At 48.0% G+C, this 20,643-nt stretch overlaps 1 protein-coding gene and 1 long non-coding RNA gene across 4 annotated transcripts in view; one reads left to right on the top strand and one right to left on the bottom strand.

The window, feature by feature from the left end:
* The window catches only part of LOC140394900 (uncharacterized), a 153,439-nt gene that overhangs the window by 29,134 nt on the left and 103,662 nt on the right, over positions 1-20,643 (bottom strand). The gene's annotated exons all lie outside the window — the stretch shown is intronic.
* Positions 1-20,643, top strand: part of cbarpb (CACN subunit beta associated regulatory protein b) — a 237,467-nt gene that overhangs the window by 155,336 nt on the left and 61,488 nt on the right. The window lies entirely within an intron of this gene.

The raw sequence follows: 20,643 nt of genomic DNA, 5'->3' as shown, positions 1-20,643 counted from the left end.
GAGCCGTGAAGCAATTGTGCAATCCACAATGCTACCGTGCTGCCCTTATTCATTATCTTCTCCATGCCTGATTGCTTTTTTAGTTGTCCTCTGCTCGCTTTTAAAGGCTTCCCAATCCTCCGACTTCCCACTAATCCTTGCCAGATTGTATGCTTTTTCCTTTGCTTTAATGCATTCCTTGACTTCCCTTGTCAGCCATGGTTGCCTTATCCTCCCCTTAGCATGTTTCCTATTCCTTGGGAATTGTGCCTCCCGAATAACCCACCAAAACTCCTGCCATTGCTGTTCCACTGTCTTCCCTGCTAGGCTCCCCTTCCAATCAACTCTGGCCAGCTCCTCCCTCATGTCTTTGTAGTTACCTTTACTCAATTGCAAAACCGTTACATCTGATGGCAGCTTCTCCCTCTCAAACTGCAGGGTAAATTCTATCATATTGTGGTCACTGCTCCCTAAGGGTTCCTTCACCTTAAGTTCCCTAATCAAGTCTGCCTCATTACACATCACCAAATCCAGAATTGCCTGTTCCCTAGTAGGCTCTGTCACAAGATGCTCCAAAAAAACATCTTAGGCATTCCACAAATTCATTTTCTTGGGATCCCCTACCTACCTGATTTTCCCAGTCCACCTGCATATTGAAGTCCCCCATGATTATTGTAATATTGACTTTTCTATCTCCTGATTTATTTTCTGCCCCACATCTTGACTACTGGTAGGGGGCCTGTACATAACTCCCATCATCATCTTTTTTGCTTTGCAATTCCTCAACTTTACCCACAGAGATTCTACACCTTCCGACCCTATATCGCTCCTTGCTATCGATTTAATTTATTTATGACTAACAATGCAACCCCGCCCCCATCTGCCTGCCTTTTCGATAGGGCACATATCCTTGGATATTTAGATCCCAGCCCTGATCCCCTTGCAGCCACGTCTCTGTGATGCCCACAACATCGTACCGGCCAATTTCAATGTGCGCAACAAGCTCATTTACCATGTTCCGTATACTGCACGCATTTAGATACAACACCCTCAGTCCGGCATTGACCACCTCCCTTCTCATAGTTGTCCCCTTACCTGCTCTGCCTGAAGTTAGATTTCTGCCGCTTTCCATGTTCTTTATTCTATTAGTTATTCTGGAAAATTTATAAAACTTCCCTGAGCCCTTGGCCCGTTTAGCTGGTTTAAATTCCTCATCGTTAACCTGCACGCCCACCTTCTCCTGTAACTTTGATTTTCAAATTTTCCATACAACTAATCCCCCCGCCCATGACTATTTCATTTAAAAGGGGCTCCCCACTGATTACAGAGATGAGGTTTACCCAGGACGAGTAAATCGGATAAGCCTCTACAAGTGAGTCGTGAATCATGTGGGGAAAAAACATTTTGTTAAAGTGGCTGAATATTCGGTGAGTTTCGACGGTAGGATTCTCCCCAGTTTCCTCGTCAGGGCCAACACTATGAAAAAATATGGCAAAATTCCTCCGATGGCTGCGGACGAGAGCCCTTTGGGGAAGGCCCATATTAAGTGTCAGGCAGGCACTTAAGTCAGCAGCAATCTGCCTTCCCCAGAATCAAAGACCTCGGGTGGAAATCATGTCCCCTGAACCAATCAGGGGCCGGCAGATCTTCATTGTCATCAGTGCCACCAGAGGAGTGGCAGGAGCTGTCGGCAATGCACTGACCAGGGCCCAGGATCGGTGAGGGACCCAGGGCACAGTAGAGCTAGGGCAGGATGCACTCACAGGGTATAAAGATCACGGGAGACCGGAGAGGCAGAGACAAGGGCCGGGAACGGTGGCTCGGAGCGAGCTCCTCCTCCCAATGATGGGTTCCTCGATAAGGCACTGATCAAACACACCAGGGTTTGCTGTTAGGGTCCCCACATGGTACCTGCCCGACATTGATTGACAAGCAGTGGCAGTGGGCTGAGGTGCTGAAACGGCAGTAATTCCACAGTTGGAATTGGCAGCAGGGTGGGAATGCCGCCCATGAGCCTCCCAGCCTCAGACTTAATCAGGGCAGGGGCAGGAAGGTATCAGAGTCCCCATCTGGTGCCCACCCACCACATTAAGTGCCCCCTCCACCTCCAAATCTGCCTCAGGATGGGTGGGGGGGGGAGAACATTACATTTCGCACAGTGCTGGACTTGGAGTTGCAATATTCATAATCTCAAATATTAACCAGACAGAATTAGCACCAATTGTCTTGTTGCAAATGAGATCAGATGACGGAGCTGTGACTGTGTTCACGTAGATGGGCACATTGGGGAGGAATGCAGCTGGGATCAGTCATGTGCGATAAAGTCAGCCACTGGGAGTGTGCTTGAGTGAAGTGAAAGCAGAATTTAATCATAATTTAACCTACAGTGTGATGGCAAACTGAGTTACAAACAGCCTCGAGATTTCACAGATGGCAGGTTAGAATGTTGGAGTAGGGACAAGGATTCTGACAACATGGATAACAACAACAACTTATATTTATATAGCGCTAACATAACGAAATGGCCCACGAAGAGAAAACAAGATTTAACACTGAAGCACATAAGAAGATATTAGGTTAGATGACCAAAGGTTTGTTCAGGGGTGTAGGTTTTAAGAAATAGAAATAGAAAATTGTTTATTGTCACAAGTAGGCTTCAAATGAAGTTACTGTGAAAAGCCCCTCGTCGCCACATTCTGTCGCCTGTTCGGGGAGGCTGGTACGGGAATTGAACCGTGCTGCTGGCCTGCCTTGGTCTGCTTTCAAAGCCAGCGATTTAGCCCTGTGCCAAACCAGCCCCTGTAAGGGTAGCCTTACAGGAAGAACGAAAAGCAGAGAGGTGTAGGGAGTGAAACCTAGGGCCAGGGCAACGTAAGGACTAGCCACCAACGGTGGAGAAATTAAAATCGGGAATACCTTCGAGGCCAGGGCTCGATAAACACAAATACCTTGGGAGGGTTGTGGCACAGGAGGAGATTAGAGAGATAGGGAGAAGGGAGGCCATGGAAGGACCTGAAGACAAGGGGCCGGGTGTCTGTTTGGACGACGATTCAGCAGACTCAAGTTGAAACCAGCTGAACGGTGTGATTAACGGGCTGCGTTTCAGCAGCTGCAGAGTCAAGAAACCTCCCACAATCCAACGGCAGTTTGCTTTTTTTTTTGGCCCCTGGAGTTTCTCTCTGCCGAGGCCACGCTGAGAGGGATCTCCTGTTGACGAGCATCAGGGTGCCATTTTGTCCGGCATCTCCGTTTCCCCGCCCCCCTCCCGCTTTCAGGTCTGCCACCCACTCTTTTGACAACCTCCTTCACACCCCCAACCTTGGGGAGGCCACCAGGAACCCCCCTCACCCTGCCCTCCACCTGGCAAGGCCAACCCCCCCCCCCCCCCCAGGCCTGACCGCTGGCGGTGCCAACCTGACAACTGGGTACCGTGACACTGACAGCCTGAATGTTCCCCTGGTGCCCCACGTTTATGTGGACCAGTACCAAATTGTGTCCTGGCGATATCTCCCAGGCAACCGCTGGTGAGTCCCGGATATTTGCTTGAGCCGTGAGTGCATGTATGCCACAATTGTCTTCAGACATCTTTGTATTGGACTTGGCTTAATTTAAATTCAAGATTTTAAGAATATAAGAACTAGGAGCAGGAGTCGGCCATTCAGCCCCTCGAGCTCGCTCTGCCAGTCAATACCATCCTGGCTGATCTCATCTCGGCCTCAACTCCACTTTCCTGCCCGTGCTCCATAACCCAAACCCCATTACTCATTAAAAATCTGTCTAACTTCTCCTTTAATTCACTCAATACCCCAGCATGCACCGCACTCTGGGATAGCGAGTTCCACAGATTCACCACCCTTTGGGAGAAGTAATTTCTCCTCATCTCTGTTATGAATCTGTTCCCTCTTATCCTAAAACTAGGACCTCATGTTCTAGATTGCCCCACAAGAGGAAACATCTATGTCTACTTTGCCAATACCTTTGTCATCTTATATACCTCAATTAAACCTCCTCTCATTTTTCTAAACACAAGAGAGAATCGGCCTAAATTGCTCAAGCTCTCCTCATAAGACAAATCCCTCGGGCTGAATTCTCTGATCGCCGACGCCGAATTCGGCGATCGCCGGAGATTCCACGTTTAAGGCAGAATCGGGGCAGTGCCGTTTTTGCGATGCTCCGCCTCCACAAAAACGGCGTACTCTTCGGGTACACCGCACGCCGTATGGACGGCCTCAGGACGTCATCCGAGGACCGCTCCCTCCCGATGCCACGCCCCCAATGGGGCGAGTCCCCGACGGTACAGGGTACGTGTGCTCACACCAGTCGGGAACCTCGCGTGGCGGCTGCGAACTGTGTCCAGCGCTGCCACAGTCGGGGGTGGGGAGAGCCGTTCCGCTGGCAGGGGGGGGGCGCTTCGGTGGGGGCTGGGGGTACTGGTGGGAGGTGGTCTGGGGGGGGGGGGCGAGGCTGGTTACAGTGGGGCAGTTTTTGGCAGGCCGGGTCTACGCTCGGCTGGCGCCATGTCCGCGTTGCCCATGCGCGGCCACAGACATGGCCATTCTCCAGCCATATCTGCAGATAAAGCCAGGGGTTTTACACTGCACGCTGCTAGCCCCCCACCGGGCGGAGGATCGGTGCGCGGGCAGCACTGACTTTCTGGTCGTAAGACGGATCCTGCGGACATAGCCACAGGATAGGAGAATCCAGCCCCTCATCCCTGGAATCAATCTAGTGAACCTCCTCTGAACTGCCTCCAATGCAACTACATCCCTCCTCAAATAAGGGGTCCCAAACTGGCCACAGTACTCCTAATGCGATCTCACCAATGTCTTGTACAGTTGCAGCAACACTTCCTGACTTTTATATTCTACCCCTTTAGCTCCAAAGGCCAACATTCCATTTGCCTTCCTTATCACCTGCTGTACCTGCAAACTGGTTTTCTGAGATTCATTAAGATCTTCTGGGATAATTTTAGCCTAACTCACCGGGTCGGAAGGCAATGGGATTGGGAGAAACTCCAGTTTTGCACCTTGCCCAACAATACTTCAATTGAAGAATAAAATCTCCAGACCTGTGTCATTAGATCAAAGTTAGTTTGGTATGGCAATCAGAACAACAGTCACCTTTTTGAAAAAATTGCTTGGGTACTCGCACTGGTTTCAAAAGAACATTTGCAAACTAAATCATAGAATTACGAATCTTATTGCATTTACTTGTCCATTGTCGTTGTGTCAGGTTTTTGAAAGAGCAAACTAATTAATCCCACTCTCATTGCTTCCCTGTAGAGTTACAAATTGGATAAAACTATTTGAAAATACCTCATTCTTACTGCAGACTTCGACTAGAATGTGCACTTGTGTATAAATCATTACACTGGGTTCCAGTAACCCTCCAACAATCACCTCTGTGCTCACACATGAGGAATGGACAATGCACCGTTGGGTTTTCATGGAACCATACCTCTGGACAAGTCGGCATTTAAAACTAACAGGGGAAAATGGTGGTAAATATAATGGCAATCACTGAACTTTCAATATTGCCTGGATTGTTGAAAGATAATATTTGCAAATTTGGCTCAAATAGTTTATTGAATCAGTTTTTAAGATCCAGCAGGATGAAACTTGCCAACAGTGCCACGCATTATATGTTAACTATGTGCCCATTCCAGGCATTCATTCAGACTTGACGTACACCATAGCCCAGCAAGCTGCACTGCTAATAGGCAACACACAATGGAAGCCTTGCTGCACTTGTATCCTTCAGCACCTTTGAGTGGACAGCGATCCACTTTGGCACTTTGGGAAATGTACCAAATGCAACGTTGGGCATGTTCGGTATTTCAGTAGGAAGCAAAATAAAACTGCAGACCAAATATCCAGCCACCGTTTTTTAAAATAAATTTAGAGTACACAATTCTTTTTATCCAATTAAGGGGCAATTTAGTTTGGCCAATCCACCTGCCCTGCACATCTTTGGGTTGTCCAGCCACCTTTTTGATACATAAGTGGCCCATGTGATACTTCATGTGTCATGAGGTTTAAAGAACCAGTGTTATAACAGCTGAGAGTGGTACTGATCTTGCCAACCACTGGTACTGGTATCTCTAGCTGGCAGGTTTTCTTCTGGTATCCTTGCTATAAGTCACAAATTTCTGTTCTGCTGACCAGTCGCAGGCTGACATAGTTAACAATTAGATGTGTGAAGACCTGCAGAATAGTCTGAGACCTGCTGATCTCCTTTTGTTCATCTTGTGTCAACTCTGCCATGCACCTGAGGTGCTTAAAGCTAACTGACTGCTGGAGTGAGCAAAACTAACGGCAAATTCATTTCATAACTTTGCCAAATTTTCACCAAGAACACGGCAAAAGAAAACAATTACAAAAGTTGCAAACCTTTCCAAGGCCTAATTGAGTGTTCCACCGCCCATAGGAAGAAATATAGAGGAAATCTAGCTCAGGGAGGTGGGATTTATTGCCCATTCCTAATTGCCCCCGAGGAGGTGATGGTGAGCTGCCTTCTTGAACAATTGGAGCCATTTTGTGCAACTATTCCCGATTGCAAGTCACGTTCACTTAAATATTTCTGCATTACACTTCTGGGCCCTTAATGAGATTTACATATGAATGCAGGCTGGTTTTGAACTCACTTATCATAAAACATTAAGGATCAGTGACTCTGAAGGGAATTGGTTCTGAGAGTCCTTTCCTATATGCCTAATCCCTCTGCTTCAGTTGTGTTCCTGATCTCCCAGTGCACTGGATTGAGGAATCAATGCTGGAGTTAAAACAGCCATTCCTAACTGTAGGATATCAATGCAATTGTGTTTATTTGATTAAAGATACACTTTCTTGCATAAAATAAAGTGGAGATGTTATGGTAATTGCAAGACAGTAATTGGGGGATTCAAATGTTATAAATCATGAATCATAAATCATGGGCGGCATGTGACACAGTGGTTAGCACTGCTGCCTCACAGTGCCAGGGACCCGGGTCCAATTTTGCCCTTGGGTGACTGTGTGGAGTTTGTACGTTTTCCCCGTTTCTGTGTGGGATTCCTCCGGGTGCTCCGGTTTCCTCCCACAGTCCAAAGATGTGCAGGTTAGGTGGATTGGTCATGCTAAATTGCCCTTAATGTCCAAAGTTACTCAGGTTAGGTGGGGTTGCGGGGATAGGGCGGGGAGTGGGCCTGGATATGTTGTTGTTTCAAGACAGTCGGTGCAGACTCGATGGGCCAAATGGCCTCCTTCTACACTGTCGGAATTCTATGGTTCTATGAACATAAAATTCAACTAAAAACCAAAGAAAACAGGTATATCTATCAGCGTCTGGAAAGTTATTTTGGTAAATTATCCATGTTGTTGTTCATGAATCTATTTTTATATACCAGTTGGCAACAACATTGGAACACAAAGTTGTTCCAATGCCTGCTAGTGGCCATAGTTTGCACGCACATCGTAACAGATGGTCTCGCAAAATTGAATGGAAAATGTTGACAAAGCAATTTACAATGGTAAACGTCAATGAACAATGTCACCAGGGGAAATTAATGTTGTGTGTGCCTTGTGTAATATTTTTAAAGGTGTGTCATTCATTTCACGTTGTTTCGGATCAATAGTTCTGGCTGTTGTAGTGGATGTTAATGGTCAGAGCACACTTTATCAATGTATTAACAATCGACAGGCAGCGCTGCGGGGTTACAGAGCAATAAATTTATTACTGTTGTAGCCCCAATTGAAAATGCCCTTTCCGTTTTAGAGAGTGCTTTTCTTGGTCAGGGAGCAATAAAATGATGAAAAAGAAAAACAAGCATTTGAATAACAACTTTTCACATCCCAGAAATATGTCAAAGCAATTTTCATGTAACTAATTAATTCTGAGTGCAGTGATCATTATGTAGGGAAACCAAGCTGGTCATTGACTTCAGGAAGCAAAGTACTCTACACTCCCCTGTCAGCATCAACGAGGCCGAGGTGGAGATAGAATTTACATAAAATTTACAGTGCAGAAGGAGGCCATTCGGCCCATCGAGTCTGCACCGGCTCTTTGAAAGAACACCCTACCCAAGTCCACACCTCCACCCTATCCCCATAACCCAGTAACCCCACCCAACGCTAAGGGCAATTTTGGACATTAAGGGCAATTTAGCATGGCCAATCCACCTAACCTGCATATCTTTGGACTGTGGGAGGAAACCGGAGCACCCGGAGGAAACCCACGCACACACGGGGAGGATGTGCAGACTCCGCGCAGACAGTGGCCCAAGCCGGGAATTGAACCTGGGACCCTGGAGCTGTGAAGCAATTATGCTAACCGCTATGCTACTATGCTGCCCTGGTTAGAGATGGCTAGCAGTTTCAAATTCCTAGGGGTACACATCTCCAAAAATCTGTCCTGGTCCACCCACGTCGACGCTACCACCAAGAAAGCACAACAGCATCTGTACTTCCTCAGGAAACTAAGGAAATTCGGCATGTCCACATTAACCTTACCAACATTTACAGATGCACCCAAGAAAGCATCCTATCTCGCTGCATCACAGCCTGGTGTGGCAACTGCTCGGCCCACGACCGCAAGAAACTTCAGATAGTCATGAACATCGCCCAGTCCATCACACAAACCCGCCTCCGATCCATTGACTCCATCTACACCTCCCGCTGCCTGGGGAAAGCGGGCAGCATAATCAAAGACCCCTCCCACCCGGCTTACTCACTCTTCCAACTTCTTCCATCGGGCAGGAGATACAGAAGTCTGAGAACACGCACAAACAGATTCAAAAACAGCTTCTTCCCCGCTGTTACCAGACTCTTAAATGACCCTGTTATGGACTGATTTCATTAACACTACACCCTGTATGCTTAATCCAATGCCGGTGCTTATGTAGTTACATTGCATACCTTGTGTTGCCCTGTTATGTATTTTCTTTTATTCCCCTTTCTTCCCATGTACTTAATGATCTGTTGAGCTGCTGGCAGAAAAATACTTTTCACTGTACCTCGGTACACGTGACAATAAACAAATCCAATCCAATCCAAACAGTTATTCTGCACATTGCAAGATCCTACAGACAGTGGAGAGAGATAAATCTGTTTGAGTTGAGGGCAAATTGTGGTCAGATGCTAAGAGTAACCTCACATGAGGTGACGTGGTGCAATGATTCATATCATGGTGTTTTTAAAAGCAAATAATGAGAAGAAGAACTGCCAATTGCTATGTTGTGAGGATAACAGAGTAAAGCTCTGAGAGAGTGGAAGGAAACAGTGTGACTGCACTGGAGAACAAAACTAGTGATTGCTTCAGGGCATAACTGATCAGGCTGTTTGATCTTAACATTGTTCACAACACGGGCAGCACGGTGGCACAGTGGTTAGCACTGCTGCCTCACGGCGCCGAGGACCCAGGTTCAATCCCAGCTCTGGGTCACTGACTGTGTGAAGTTTGCACATTCTCCCCGTCGGTCTCACCCCCACAACCCCAAAGATGAGCAGGGTAGGTGGATTGGCCACGCTAAATTGCCCCTTAATTGGAAACATTTTTAAAAAGACATTATCCACCACACGTAAAAGCCCTGAAACCCCCAGGGAGGTATGCAGATTCTCCTGCCCAAAGTTGGCAGGGAGACTTATAGATCATAGAATTTACAGTGCAGAAGGAGGCCATTCAACCCATCGGGTCTGCACCGGCTCTTGGAAAGAGCACCCCACTTAAGCCCACGCCTCCACCCTATCCCCGTAAACCGGTAACCCCACCTAACCTAAGGGCAATTTAACATGGCCAATCCACCAAACCTGCACATCTTTGGACAGTGGGAGGAAACTGGAGCACCCGAAGAAAACCCACGCAGACACGGGGAGAACGTGCAGACTCCGCACAGACAGTGACCCAAGCCGGGAATCGAACCTGGGACCCTGGAGCTGTGAAGCCACTGTGCTAACCACTGTGCTACCGTGCTGCCCACTTAGTTTCTCCTGAATCAGCAAAAATAATACCATGAGACATTTTAGACTGTTCAGCCAAAGTTTCTTTTTCAGGATTTATCATAGATTGGGATACGTGCAGTGGACCTCATATAAGTGTTGGTGTCAGCAAATGATGTTGATCCTTGTTTTCTAATTTAACTGACTGCTGGAAGCAATACAATCATCATTCAAAAACTGAAAATTGAATCAAAAATAATTGTACTTGAGCCCTTCAATTGAAAAAAAATCTTTAAAACTTCAGTGTTGACATTACTGAATGAAAACACATTCGCTTGTATTCTCTTGTGATGACTATACTACTAAGCATTGGTTGCACAGTATTGCTGTGTATGCTTATCTGTGGCCTTGGTGTTCAGGAGTTAGACCTCTGGCTGTGCACGCTTGTGGTGAATTCTGATATGTCCGGATGGTGGCATAAAGAAGAAAAGCTAACTGTAAAAGCTGAATCATTCACAGAGTTGTGCAGATTTCAGTCGAGATAATACTATTCAGAATTGTATTGCTATTTTAGTCTGTTTACATCATTTGACTATAGCAAGTGTTAGGAAAACAAAGGTAGTTTTAAAGGAATTAGATTTGTATTGGCAAAATTAGGAATAAGGTATAGTTTTATGTCTGTTTAATTTAATGTTTCTGTGCTTGAAAGGGTCATTCATACAGTTAGATTCATGCTGGACAAAGGTGTTTGTATGCGTGCGGGTTGGTGAAGTTTCAACTGTGTTTCTATTGTGCTTAGAGAGGGTTATGGCGTGAAGAATAAATAGGCCAGCAGAGGAATGTGGGTGTTACTTAGCAACTGGGGCCTTGTAAGGTAGAGAAGTTTTAAAGTTTTAGTTTAGCTAATTTGATTGCAGTTGGAGACAGGACCTCCGGGAGTAAACATCTCAACTCTGCCAGAAGAAAGACTGGACAGGACAAGAGCTGCAAAGAGGCAGGCATCCTAAAGTACACATTACAGTCCAGATAACCAAAGAAATTTTAATATGACTGGTGTCAGGTGAACCTAGACTAAGGTATTGTTCAGAAGAATTCAAGGAAGAATAACAAAGTGCTCTGAGCTAAAGCAACAATTGCAGTAACCTGATTTAAAGTGGAACAGCAGCTTTCAAAGGTAAACCAAATGCCTGATGTTATTTTAATACAGTCTGGGAATCGAGAGTTAAAGCAATTATGAGCAGTTTGCACAGCAGTCAAGACAAATAAATCCTAACGGTGTTAGTATAAAATCCTGGTGTGGATTCACTATTAAAAGTGGAGTGGAAGTTTTGTTTAAAAGTGTAATTTGGAAAACCTGGTCTGGATTTTGCAATGCAAACTGCTAAGGGAAAGCATAATTATGAGAGAAGATTTGATTGATTGATATTTATTGTCACATGTACCGAAGTACAGTGAAAAGTATTTTTCTGCGGCCAAGGGAACGTACACAGTATGTAAATAGTAGACACAAGGCAACTTCCGGTTGTGACCACGGAGTGAGTGGTCACACAGAGGGCTGTTCCTGCTTAAAGTCACAGAAAAGGGCTCTTTTCACACAGATCCGGGTGGAATTTTGATGAAAAGGCGGAGGAGAAAGTTAGAGGAATAGTTTACCCCTGGAATGGGATGTCTCCTGATCGCCAGACCCAGCAGAAAACAGTGAGAGATTTGGCTGGAAAGTTGAAACAGTCTGATTCTGCGGCAACAGCCTCTTCCAGCATGCAGGCGGGGAGGGGCAAGCTCTAAGGCCCCAGATACACGAGCTGATGGCTTTTATCAGGGAGGAATTCCATAAACAGAGGAAAGAAATGCGTGAGGATCGTGCAAAGGCCATTGCAGAAGCTGCGGCATCCCTGAAGAGTACTTTGGAATGGATAGAGAGGTGTTTGGAGGTGCAGGGGTCACAGATTCGGGAGATTGAAGGATGATCTCGGACCACAGTGATCGTGTGGTGGCTCTGGAGGCAGCGGTGGGGCTCCTAGGAGACCTTTGTAAAATGTTGAGGGCAAAGGTTGAGGAGCAGGAGAATACCTCGAGAAGACAGAACCTGCGAATAGTGGGCCTGCCTGAAGGAGTAGAAGGTGTGAGTGCCCCGAGGTACGTCTCGAGGATGCTGGCGGGACTGGTGGCAGAAGGGATAAGGCACCTGAAGTGGACCGAGCGAATAGGTCTCTGAGGCAAAAGCCTAGAGCTGGGGAGCCGCCGCGGGCGGTGATCGTGAGGCTCCATAAATTTGTGGAGAAAGAGAAAATTCTAAGGTGGGGCAGGGAAAAGCGTAGCTGCGACTGGGAGGGAAATAACGTCCAGATTTATTAGGACATCGGAGCCGAATTGGCCAAACGGCGGGCAGGTGTCAACAAGGCCAAGGCGGTGCTGTACCGGCGGCAGATCAGGTTTGGGGTGCTCCACCCGGCGACATTATGGGTGACGTTCGGAGGCCAGGAGTATTATTGCGAGACCCCAGAAGTGGCCGAAGACTTCATTAAGGAGCATAAACTGGGGAGAACTTAGTGGACAATGCTTGGGAACCGGGGTAATGGTCGGGAGCATGTTTGTCGTGGGTGTAGGGATTGGCGGATTTTCGTCTTTTTTTTGTTGGGGGAAGGGGTTTCTGTTCAATGTTGAGATTGTAAGGAGTTGTAGGGGTGAAAAGTTTATGTGGGGATGGATTTTATGGGTCTGTTTGAACAGAGAACATAGAACATACAGTGCAGAAGGAGGCCATTCGGCCCATCGAGTCAGCACCGACCCACTTAAGCCCTCACTTCCATCCTATCCCCCTAACCCAACAACCCCTCCTAACCTTTTTGGTCACTAAGGGCAATTTAGCATGGCCAATCCACCTAACCTGCACGTCTTTGGACTGTGGGAGGAAACTGGAGCACCCGGAGGAAACCCACGCACACACGGGGAGAACGTGCAGTCTCCACACAGACAGTGACCCAGCGGGGAATCGAACCTGGGACCCTGGCGCTGTGAAGCCCCAGTGCTATCCACGTGTGCTACCGTGCTGCCCATGTTTGTGTTTAACATCTGTTTGTTTGCTTTTGGAGAAGGCTACCTGGAGTTCAGGAGAAGTCCTTGTTTGGGTGGGGGAGGGTAAGGCCAAGAGGGAGCCTTCTTCTTTGAGCTGAGGAGTGGGGGGTGGAGAGAGAGGGGGAGGTCATTAAGATGTGCCTTTGGGCAGGGGCAGCCGCGCTAGCAGGTTATGCTGGTGAACGGAAGTGAGGTGGTGGGGGAGAAGACCAAGAAGGGTGGCCGGGGGGAGGGGGAAAGGGGAAGTGGGGGGGGGGGAAGAAGGGGAAAAGCGAGGGGGGGGGGTTTCTGTGACACGGCAGGGGGAGAGAGATGACATGGTCAAGGGCGAAGAAAGGGGCCACCTGGGATGGGCTAGGTACAGAGTGGAATTAAAGGGGCAGGAGTTAAGTGGGGAAGATGATGGACGGTAGAGGGGATTGAAGGCGCAAGCCTCCGGTAAGGTTGGTAACGTGGAACGTCCGGGGACTGAATGGGCCGGTTAAAAGGTCGCGGGTGTTCGCGCACCTCAGGAGCTTGAAAGTGGGGGTGGTCTTTTTGCTGGAGACACACCTCCGTGTGAAGGACCAGGTTAGGTGAAGGAAGGGGTGGGTCGGGCAGGTTTTTCACTCGGGGTTTGATTCGAAATCGAGGGGTGTGGCGATTTTAATGAGCAAAAAAATGGGATTCGTGAGTGCGAAGGAGGTGAGGGATCCAGGTGGGAGATATGTGATTGTGAGGGGGGTATTGGAAGGGGCACCGGTAGTGTTGGTAAATGTGTTTGCCCCAAATTGGGATGATGTTTTATGAGAGGGTTGCTGACAACAATCCCGGATTTGGCCACGTACCAGTTGATCATGGGAGGAGATTTTAACTGTGTCCTGGAGCCGAGGGTGGATAGATCGAGCCCCAGGTCGATGGGTAGGGTACGAATGGCAAGGGAGCTGGGGGGGTTTATGGAGAGGATGGGTATGGTGGATCCATGGAACTTTCAGAACCCAGGGGGAAGGGAGTATTCCTTCTTTTCACACGTCTATAAGGTGTATTCGAGGATTGATTACTTTGTAGTGAGTGGGGAGATTTTGGTTGGGGTGGAGGGGGCAGAGTATGCGGGGATAGTTATCTCGGACCATGCACCCCACTGGCTGGATATTCGGTTCAGTACGGGACGAGAGCAGAGGCCGGGGTGGAGGTTTGACTCGGGGTTGTTGGCGGATGGAGGTTTTTGTGATAAGGTGCGGTCAGCAATTAGGGATTATGTGGAGTTACATCAGAATGGGGAGGAGTCGGCGGGCATTTTTTGGGAAGCAGTGGTCAGGGAGAAATTATCACATTTACGGTTCGTGCGAATAAGGAAAGGAGGGCGGAACATGACCGTCCAGTGAGCGAGATAGTGGAGGTGGACAGGGAATATTCGAGGGTGCCCACCGTGGAGGGATTGGCGAGGAGGAACATGTTTCAGGGGCAATTTGACAGGCTGACAACGGGGAGGGCGGTAGGGCAACTGCGTAGGGCAAGAGGGGTGCAATACGAGTATGGGGAGAAGGCGAGCCGCATGTTAGTGCACCAGCTGCGGAGGCAGGCTGCGTCCAGGGAAATATTGAAGATCCGGACTGGGGCTGGGCATGTGGTGTCAGAGCCAGGGAAGATAAATGAGGCATTTAGAGAGTATTATCAGGGACTTTATGAGGCAGACCCAGGAGGAGAGGAGGGGGACATGGGGCGGTTTCTGGACGAGCTGGAATTTCCCCAGGTGGAGGAAGCAAAGAGGCAGGTGTTGGAGGAGCCCCTGGGGCTGAGGGAGGTGCTGGGTAGTATCAGGGGTATGAAGTCGGGGAAGGCCCCTGGGCCGGATGGGTACCTGGCCGAATTTTATAAGGAATTTGCGGCGGACCTGGCACCACATCTGTTGGGGGCGTTTAATGAAGCGCTGGAGAAGGGGGAGTTGCCGGAGACAGGCAGGCAGTAATCACACTAATCCCCAAAAAAGGGAAGGATCGGGTGGAATGTGGGTCGTATAGACCCATATCACTATTGAACACGGATGTGAAAGTATTGACTAAGTTGTTGGCGGGGAGGATGGAGGATTGTGTCCCGGGGGTGGTTACAGAAGATCAAACAGGCTTCGCGCAGGGCAGGCAACTCGCGAGTAATATAAGACGGCTGTTGAATGTGGTGATGAATCCGTCGAGAGCTCTGGTACCGGAGGTGGTGGTGTCCATGGACGCGGAGAAAGCATTTGATCGGGTGGAGTGGCGGTACTTGTTCGAAGTTTTGGGAAGGTTTGGGTTTGGGCCGAGATTTGTGGCATGGGTGCGGTTGCTGTATGTGGCGCCAAGAACAAGGGTGAGGATGAATGCTATGAGCTCACAAAGCTTTGACTTACACAGGGGTACGAGGCAGGGGTGCCCGCTGTCGCCGCTGCTGATTGCGCTGGCCATAGAGCCGTTGGCGAAGGCTTGCAGGGGGTCGGCAGTGTGGCAGGGGATAATGAGGGGACAGAGGGAGCATCGGATGTCGCTCTATGCCGATGACCTCTTGCTGCATGTTTTGGATCCGTTGGAGAGTATGGGAAGGATAATGGGCCTGTTGGGGAGGTTTGGAGGGTTCTCAGGATACAAACTGAATGTAGGTAAAAGCGAGGTATTCTCGGTGAATGAGGTGGCACAGCGGCTAATTTAGGGGGGATGCCATTTACGGTAGCGAGGGATAGGTTTAGGTCCTTGGGGATTCAGGTAGCGAGGGAATGGACGGGGCTCCATAAGTGGAACTTAACGAAGCTGGTGGAGGAGGCCAGGGAGGATCTTAAGAGGTGGGATACACTGCACTTAACGTTGGAGGGCAGGGTCCAAGTGGGTTAGAATGGAGGAGGAATCTTGTAAGGGGTCTAGTTTGAGGGCTATGGTGACGGCAGCATTGCCAATGGCTCCGAGTAGGTATTCAGGGAGCCCAGTGGTGCAGTCCACGGTGAAGATATGGAATCAGCTGAGGAGGCATTTTAGGTTGGAAGGGATGTCGGTGCTAACGCCGCTGTGCGAGAATCATGGGTTTGAGCCGGGGGGGGGGGCGGGTGCGTGGATAGGGTATACAGGAGGTGGAGGGAAGTGGGGCTGGTCAAGGAGAGGGATTTGTATTTGGAGGAAGGGTCCGCCAGTCTGGAGGAGCTAAGGGAGAGGGTAGAGCTGCCGAGGGGTAATGAGCTCAGGTATCTACAGGTTAGGGACTTTGCACAAAAGGTCTGGAAGGGGTTTCCTAGGTTGCCAGGATGCACCCTGCTGGAGTGACTGCTGCTTCCGGATATGGAAGGGGAGGGAAGAATTGGGGATATATATAAGTGGCTGGGGGAGCAGGGAGGCGAGCGGGTGGTGAAGATCAAGGAGAAATGGGAAGCGGAATTGGGAGGGGAGATCAATTGGGGAGTATGGAGTGAGGCACTGCGAAGGGTAAACGGGACCTCCTTTTGTGCAAGGACGGGCAGCACGGTAGCATTGTGGATAGCATAATTGCTTCACAGCTCCAGGGTCCCAGGTTCGATTCCCAGCTGGGTCACTGTCTGTGTGGAGTCTGCACATTCTCCCCGTGTGTGCGTGGGTTTCCTCCGGGTGCTCCGGTTTCCTTCCACAGTCCAAAAAGATGTGCAGGTTAGGTGGACTGGCCATGCTAAATTGCCCTTAGTGTCCAAAATTGCCCTTAGTGTCGGGTGGGGTTACTGGGTTATAGGGGTAGGGTGGAGGTGTGGGCTTGGGTAGGGTGCTCTTTCCAAGAGCCAGTGCAGACTGTTCTAGGCAGGAGATGCTCTGGCTGATTTTGCAATCCAGCTGTTGGTCTGTAACATTGTAGGTGTTATGGGGCAGGGTTTAGAGAACCCCAAAGTGTATCGTGGAGTTCATCTGACCCACAACTTTTACTAGATTGGGGAATGGGGAGCATATGGCCCACTATACAGGTGTGGTACAGTAGAAATGGAAAGTATTTTTTAAAGCAAAACAATGTTTATTCTATAAATTCAACTTTTCAAAACATACAGTGAACACCTTAGCAACCATTAATTCAAATACAACCCCCAAAGTATACAACACTAAGTAATCCTCAATAACTTCCCAAACAACATCCAGAAGACAGAAGAAATACCTTTTAACAGAAGCACATCAGGTTTACATTCACTACTGAAACCATTTATAATTCTGAATTCACCAAATGATCAAGAGATAGTCTTTTCATGGCAGAGAGAACAGCAGTACAGCTGCTTTGTCTGGCTTCAGCTCCAACACCGAAAACAAAACCAAAAAAAAACCACAGACACACTCAAGCTTTTCTGAAAGTGAAACTAAAAAGCAGAGCCAGAGCTCAGCTCCACCCACACTCTGACATCACTGCAGTAACATGAGCATGCAAACATTTCTTAAAGTGACATTCTCATGACAGTAGGTAACAGATGAGGAACATATCAGCCATGTCTATAAAATTATGAGGGGCATAGACAGAATGGATAGTCAGAGGCTTTTCCCCAGGGTAGAGGGGCCAATTACTAGGGTGCATAGGTTTAAGGTGAGAGGGGCAAGGTTTAGAGTAGATGTACGAGGCAAGTTTTTTACGCAGAGGGTAGTGGGTGCCTGGAACTCGCTGCCGGAGGAGGTGGTGGAGGCAGGGACGATAGTGACAGTTAAGGGGCATCTTGACAAATACATGAATAGGATGGGAATAGAGGGATACGGACACCGGAAGTGTAGAAGATTGTAGTTTAGTCGGGCAGCATGGTCAGCACGGGCTTGGAGGGCCGAAGGGTCTGTTCCTGTGCTGTACTTTTCTTTGTTCTATAGCATGGCAGAGCAGACTTGATGGGCCGAATGGCCTAATTCTGCTGCTATATCTTAGGAACTTATGAATAGCGTTTAGTGATTGGCCAGCCGAGATTACTTGGCACCCCAGCAGGAACTATATGATTTCCCAATGATAGACCATTCTTATATAAAAAATACATCTGGCTACTGATAAACGTTTAAAGGGAAAAAAATAAATGGCAGCACCATGGTGTTAGAATGAAAGAAATTGGCTGCTACTTCTAAAGAGGTAGCACAGGATTAATGGGCTAAATGGCCTCCTTCCTTGCGGTATTGTTCTCTCTATGATTGAACACAGGCTTTATTGGGCTATTGAGTGAGCTCCTGTTCAGGCAGTGTATTGAGATGAATGTAACTGGTCTTGCTGCACAACGGTTTTTCAGAATCGCCTCTCTTGCTGGAGGTGTGCCAGCAGACCTGCTGCATTCAGTCCTGATGAGCGACATTATTAATCACGCCAGCATGACCATTGTTTCAACATTAACAAGATACGGCCTATCTTGTGAAGATTTAGCACATTGCTCTTCATCTGGAACTGCAGATTGACATTGGGAGAGGAATGGAAAGTAACAAAAATCAACCAATAATATCGTAACAAAAACAGAAAATGCTGGACAATCTCAGCAGGTTTGCCAGCGTCTGTGGAGAGACAAGGGAGCAGATTCAAACTTTGCAGAGTTTCGAGTCTGGGTGACTCTTTGTCAAATCATAATGTAAACTTTTCAATCACTGCAGGATTTAGTTCCTGGTGGTGAAGGGGTCGGGACACAGTGGGAGAATGAGGATAGGAGATTTACCAAGAGGCTAATGGACACCAATTTAATATGCAATAGTTTTTTGGTTTAGTTACTGAATATTCTGGATGTTCATTACAGAAACTGGCTGCCAAAGATGGGAGCCAGGAGGCCAAGAATATCTAAAAACAATTGCAGAAAATAATGGTCAACAACAACTTTTGTTTTTATAGCACCTTTAGCATAGTCAAACATTCCCAGGTGCTTTCCAAGGATTATCAAACAGAATTTGACACACAAGGGGATACCAGGACAGAAAACCAGCGTAGTGTGCGGTGGGATTTTTCCATCCCTCATCAGGGATGAGGGATAACTAATTGGGAATGTGCGCAGCAGGTCTGCTGGGACGCCTCCAGTAACAGCAGCGAGTCTGGTACACACTTGTGCAGCAAGACCAGTTACGCTGCACCAACATTCATCTCAATGCACTGCCATTGGCTGCCAGATGGATCTTCCAGCCCTGCAGCATTTTGTGTGGTGTGGTTGTCCCGCCATTGGGGAGCACGTCACAGGGGTCACCTTCGGCGGGGCTGAAAGATCACGCCGGTGGAAAGGGCTGGAAAACCTCGCCCTTGGTCAAATAGGTTTTAAGGGACATCTTAAGAAGATCAGAGACAGGTAGAAAAGTCGAGCGGAATTCCAAAGTACAGAGCTTGGCAGCTGAAGGCAAGAGCAATTAAAATCCGGGATGTAGAAGAGGGCCAAAATTTGAGTCGAGCAGAGATCTTGGAGGATTGAAGGACTGGGGAAAGTTACAGAGATAGGGAAAAGTGAGGACTTGCAGAAATTTGAAAGCAAGGATAAGAATTATCAAACTCAGGTGCCAAACTGGGAGCCCATGTGGGTCGGTGAACAAGCACAGGGGTGATGGGGGGATGGGACTTGATGCAGGTTAGCGCTGGGGCAATATCATTTTTAACAAACAGAAGTGTATGTCAATCCAGTTCTTTAGTGAGTCTGACTCCTTGGTAAAGAACACAGTGCTGATTGACATGAACACAGCAATCTTTCTGTGAGATGTCGCAAGAGTGGCTGCTGTTGGAAATGGATGTGTCACATTGATGCAATAGGGAATTCTGTTTGAAAATAAGATCAGTGTAGGGGAATCCCTTTTCTGCATGTTATGTGCCTGTTCTGACAGTGACAGTCAATATATAAAATAGAAAATGTTCCTTTCCCAACATTGCCATTCTGCAACTTGTTCAGCACACACGGCTCTCCAATGAAAAAGAAAACCAAGTCCAGTTTCATTGTTCACAGCATGAGGCGAGTCGTGTGAGCGCTGAGCAAGGAGGTGACTCACAGTAAACAATATTGTGACTTACGGGTGGGTATTAAGGATATTGTAATTTGGGGAGCAGGGATGGGGGAACTAAGTATCACATTATAAATAACAACCAAACCAAACTTTCACTGCATTGATAGAAGGGATTCCGCAATCGATTGGCAGAGAGTATCCAATTTTCCACCTTGATTCTAAAGGAGAGCTGTGCCCCAGGCAGATTCGGCTGCCATCAGCTTCACTTACACTGCAACGTACAGGCAGAACTGAACTTTGGCTCAAACCGCAGTGTGGGGCAGGTCCAGCTGTTCAGGTTAACCGTGACAATGGCCGGAATTCTCCAGTTGTTGGGATTCGCTTTTCCCACCAGCGGACACTCCCCGCCCCTGGGTTTCCCGGCGGTGTGGGATGGCTTCAATGGAAAATCCCATTGACAAGTGGCGGGGGAATAGTATCCCACAGCAAGCAAATGGCACGTCGCCAAGCGACACACGGCTGGGGAACCGGAGACTCCAGCACAATGTGTTTTACCAGGGTTGACCAGATTTCAAATTTGAACTATTCAAATAATTGTGAAGGCACTTTGAGAGCTCAAAGGCAGTTTCAGGTGCCACTGTTATCTAACAAGCAGATATGTTCCATTGAATGTATTGAGAGTTATTTAAAAACAGTCTTTGGAATGAATAAAGATTTTAATCTCAGCACAGGTTTTCATCTGATGCAGATTTGAAACTGCTAATATTTTTAGAGTTTGGTTTGTCCATCAGCATCAGGAAGAACAA

This window comes from Scyliorhinus torazame, chromosome 18 (genome assembly GCF_047496885.1).
Source record: "Scyliorhinus torazame isolate Kashiwa2021f chromosome 18, sScyTor2.1, whole genome shotgun sequence".
Taxonomy (NCBI): domain Eukaryota; kingdom Metazoa; phylum Chordata; class Chondrichthyes; order Carcharhiniformes; family Scyliorhinidae; genus Scyliorhinus; species Scyliorhinus torazame.
Note: the sequence above shows the minus strand (reverse complement) of the source record. Positions and strands in the feature narration are given on the sequence as shown.